At 34.8% G+C, this 5,148-nt stretch overlaps 1 long non-coding RNA gene across 1 annotated transcript in view; it reads right to left on the bottom strand.

The window, feature by feature from the left end:
- The window catches only part of LOC110268897, a 10,361-nt gene extending 6,866 nt beyond the window's left edge, over positions 1 to 3,495 (bottom strand). The window contains exons 1-2 of the long non-coding RNA XR_002357638.1: positions 3,483 to 3,495; positions 3,113 to 3,193 (exon numbers count right to left, since the gene is read on the bottom strand). This is a non-coding gene — a long non-coding RNA (uncharacterized LOC110268897). The remainder of the gene's footprint in view (positions 1 to 3,112; positions 3,194 to 3,482) is intronic.

Genomic DNA, 5,148 nt, shown 5'->3' with positions numbered 1-5,148 from the left:
CGTATGGTTTTAATTAATAATTTAAATCCATGATTATATAAATATATATATGGATAACATCTTTTATTTGACTATTAATCCGTTTGTAGTTTTGGCAATAACCAAGCATCAATAGCAGCATTCCTAGAAGCCTTCAAAATTCTCTCTTTTCTTCGTCACCATCATCACCATGTCCTTAAATTTCTTCACATTCTTCCTCTTTGCTTTCTTCACTCCCGTCACTTGAAATTCCCACACCACCATCATCTCCTTGCTCCCTTCAGTTCATGCCATGATCTTCCAACTTGGACAAAATCACATGCATATCCTACTCGTCCCAGTGCAATGTTGCATACCAGTGTCCCTGGTGCGTTCAACACAACCTTGGAGGATCTGGGAAACAACACATTGGCGTGGAATTTGGCAATGAAGTACCATGTTGACGCGGAATTGTTCTATTCAGCTTTTTCATTATACAAAAACATGAGAAAATTGGGCGTCCCCCATGACACTTTCACTCTTCCAATAATGAACAGAGCATTATCTTCAATGAGGATTGATGCTTCTCTTGGAAAAATGATCCATTGTGTAGCAATTCAAGTGGGTTTGGATGTGGATTTATATTTCTGCAATACCATGATTGAGGCGTATGTGAAATGCGAGTGTGTCGGTTATGCTTGCAACTTGTTCGACGAAATGCTGCAGAGAGATGTGGTTTCTTGGACATCAATGATTGCTGGGTATATATCTGAGGGGCAAGTTAGTGTGGCCTTTGATTTGTTCAACAAGATGAGGATCGAATTGGAACCGAATTCAGTAACGCTTGTTGTGATCATGCAAGCATGTTGTGCTTCGGAGATATTAAACGAGGGAGTTCAAATTCATGGGTATGCATTCAAGAGTGGATTGCTGATGGATTGGTCAGTGAAAAACTCAGTTTTGAGAATGTATGCTAGTAAAGTCAGCACGGAGGAAGTAGAACTTCTATTTAGTGAAGTAGACAGAACAGATGTGGCTTCTTGGAATGTCTTGATCTCATTTTTCATCTCACAAAGAGACATGACTAGAGTGCTTCGTTTGTTCAATGAAATGCACAGCTTAGAAGTGCGTCCATGGAACATCGAGACTTTAACAATAGTTATATCAGCACTTGCAAAGTCTGCAAGTCTTTCCAAGGGTGAGGGTATGCATTGCTTAATCATAAAAACGGGGGTTTATGATGATATTTTGCTCACTTCTCTGCTAGATTTTTATGCAAAATGTGGAAGACTGGAAACATCTGTTCAGCTGTTCAGAGAAATCCGTTGTAAAAGTAACATCACTTGGGGTGCTATGATGTTAGCTTTCATTCAAAATGGTTCTTTTGTAGACGCCATATCTTTATTCCAGCAAATGCAACCCAAAGATCATGATATTGCCCCAGAAATATGGAGAAACCTAATCGATGCATATGCAAACCTGGGAGCTTTGAAATCGGGTAAAGTTGTCCATGGCTACCTCATAAAGGACTTGTTAAATGGACCTGTAAAAGGTAATGTTCACCTTGAAACCTCAATCTTAAACATGTACTTGAGAGGTGGCAACATGTCTTCGGCAAAAGCATGTTTTGATAGGATGCCCATCAAAGATGTCGTAGCATGGACAACGATGATTGAAGGACTTGGCTCTCATGGTTTTGGTCTTGAGGCATTAACATATTTCAATTTAATGATGCAGGAACAAGTGCAGCCGAATCCTGTTACCTTCTTGAGCTTACTTTCTGCTTGCAGCCACTCTGGTCTGGTTACTGAGGGCTGCAATATTTTTTATTCTATGAAATGGGGTTTCGGCATTGAACCCGGTTTGGATCACCACACTTGCATGGTGGATCTTTTAGGTCGAAACGGAATGCTCAATGAAGCCTTAGCCATAATATTGAAGATGATAGTTTTGCCTGATAGCAGAATTTGGGGTGCACTTCTATCTGCTTCAAGAGTTTATGGAAACAGAAGATTTGGAGAATATGCAGCAGAAAGGCTTTTGGAGCTAGAACCTCACAATGCTGGATATTATACTCTGTTGAGTAACATAAAAGCTAGCGTTGGAAGCTGGAATGAGGTTGAAGAGTTGAGGAGAATGATGAGTGAAAAGGATCTAAAGAAGAAACCCGGGTGGAGCTGCATTGAGGTCAATGGGGTCATTCAAGGATTTGTTTCTGGTGATATATCACACACTGAATCAGAAGAGGTTTATGAGGCACTGGGAAGATTAAGTAGAGCTATTCAGGAGTTTGGGTGAGATGTTTTTAAGCAGTTTATGAAGGCATTTGGGTTTTTAGGTATACCTTTTGGCTTATAACTAAATTCAAACCAGTTCATGTAACCCATTGGTAACTTGGTAAGTACAACTTCCAGTTAAGAAAATCGACTATTTTTCTGTTTGAAAAATTTTTATACGTAAGAGTCACACATTTAATAAGTGTTTCAAGGACATCCACAATAATTCATTTTGAAGGGCACATGATATGACAAATATTAGTAGAAATTTTAGAGGAAGAAATTTTGAATCTATTTTGGGTTCAATTCAGTCCATTTCTGATGCATTTAAAGGAAGGATGGAAGGGCGATGATACAACACAACATACACTCATTTTTTCTTTTATTTTTTTTTGTTAGCGTTTTGTGTCTTTGAATTTTAGGGAGAAGCTCCAGAATTTAAGGATTTTTTATTATTATTTTTTTTTAAGTTCTAGGTTTTAGTTTTGTTTAATTGTAGTTTTTAGTTTATAATTTTTTGTTTTGTTACTTTAATGTTTTAGAATTTCTTGTTACTTCCTCTATTATGCTGTTTTAGTTCATGAACTCTTGTTGAATTTTTCATTTCCTTTAATAAATTTGATGTTTTATGTTTTATTATTGCTTGTTGGAGATGTTATTATTGCTTTCTTAAATTATGTAGTTGTAGATTATACTAATTCTTGTAATTTTTGAAGTTTTATGTTTATGTACTCTAGATGCTTGACAAAATACATAAACTAGTTATAGAGTAGATTTTTATTCTTGCTTTGGGTTGGAAACTCAGGTGAACTTGAGTTACTAATCTTCAAGTTGATTGATAATTTAAAGATGTTAATTAATCTTGTTTTCATTGACACTAACATTTTACTAAATTCAATTAGTAATTTGGTTAGAACTTGTGAATTAGGGTTAATTAAACCAAGTTGACTTTTCTCAATCTGTAGTGGTTGACGAATTGGATTTGCTCTTTATAATTATCGTATTGTGGTTAGTGACAAAGATATTGTTCCTTAACCCTCAACCCCTGCCAAAATCTTTTATAACTTGAATTTGTTTTTATTTTCCTAGTTAATTACCTTAATTGCTTCTAGTTTAATTCCTTTTAACATTTAGTTATTGCTTATTTTTTTAATTTCTTGCTATTTAAATTCAGTAATTGTGATCAAACTCTTGATTCCTTCGTAACAGATGGTTGAGCACTCTATTGTGATTCTAAGGGAGAACGACTGAGGAGTTAACTCCTAATTATCATTTTGAATTGTGATATTTTTAAACTAAATTTTGATAGTCTTAATTATCAGTTTAGAGCTACGATGAACTTAAACTTTATAACTTGTCTAAATCGGTATTTGGCATTTATCATCTACTATAGTTTCTCTGAGCTACAAGGTTTTATTAAGTGAAAAAAATATAAGAAAATCCTAAGAGAAAGAGGAAGATCATGTGTACGACTAACAAGCTGGTAGATTTTCATGAAATCCAAGAATTCGAACAAAGTTAAGTAGGAGCAACCCGATAAATCAATAGAACATCTTGCTCAAAGTCGATAATTTTTTTTTTTACATCAAGTCTGAGAAAAAGGCACTCTACATAAAAGTAAAGTATGCGTCCGATTTATTAAGATAAGGATAACAAATTGTCTCTTCAAGATCCCAAGCAACTAAGACATAGTTTTCCTCGTCTTTTCTATTCCGACAAATATGGCAAGTAAGTAAGAACTTTTCTAAGGTTTTTCTATCCATAATTGGCATAGCTCCTAGAACAGTTATATCTACCCTATCCAACCCATTAAAAATTTTAGAAGGTATTATATTAACTACAGAATGAGACATAGATGCTATTACACCTTGAAAAAAAAAAACATGCAAAAGTACAAGAAGTTTGTCACAACATAAATAAATTGGGATCATCTTCAACAAATAAAATCCAGGAGCTTTTACGATTCCCAGTAATGACAAGGCCGCATAAGCAACCAGAATTGCAAATTAGATATGTTGTGTTAATATCAATTATGACAACACCACCACTTAGGGATAGGAAAAACCCCATGGATCATGTACAGCACCAGAAATCAAATTAAAGGAAATTAACAATAGTATTCAATATTCCCAGAAATCAAATTAAAAGCTATCGACATTCAAAATTAGCATTGAAGAATCTCAGAAAGCATAAAGGACATTAATATTAAAAAATTCCTATCTACGTTTTTAGAACTTTAAAGACATTTTAGAGAAAAACAAAACCAACACAAATACACAAATGAAAGCATGCAATAGAGGGAAGAAGAACACCAACCTTAAGATGAAGAAGCAAGGAAGTACAGTAAACATGACAAGCATAGTTCCAATCCTTGAAAGCAACAAAACCGAGCAAGGAAAGAGGAAGCTTGGGAACTAGAAGATGGCAAGGTGTGACGGTAATGTATGATGAAGAAGAAGAAGAGTTTTTGTGACAAATGAAATGAAAGAAAAAACAAAGAGAGAGAAATGCCAAATCTGTGTGTGTGTGTAAAGAGCAAAAAGATAATTTCACAGTGTTTTAAATCCAATGCACCATTATTAAGAAAACTGAAAAGATGCAGAATAATTATAGAAAGATGAAGTGATGATTAAAATAATATGTCGAGTTGACTGACTACTTTCTCTTGAATCACGTTGAGAATATCGACCTTCTTAAATAGGAAATGATATTCTACATGACTTCTCCAACATAGTCAAAGCTACAAACTTAGTGAATTTCTATTTCATTAACTCGCAGGTAGGGATACTGTTCACATGGGGGTGAGGAGATCTTTCTTTCTTTTTTTTTTTCCTGGTTGTTGAGGTCTTCGTAAGATGGTAGGAGAGGCAGTAAGACATGGAATGATCTCTCATTTATTGATTAGAAAAGACAA

The sequence above is a fragment of the Arachis ipaensis genome, chromosome B02 (assembly GCF_000816755.2).
Source record: "Arachis ipaensis cultivar K30076 chromosome B02, Araip1.1, whole genome shotgun sequence".
Classification (NCBI taxonomy): Eukaryota; Viridiplantae; Streptophyta; class Magnoliopsida; order Fabales; family Fabaceae; genus Arachis; species Arachis ipaensis.
This window is presented reverse-complemented; position numbering and strand designations above follow the sequence as displayed.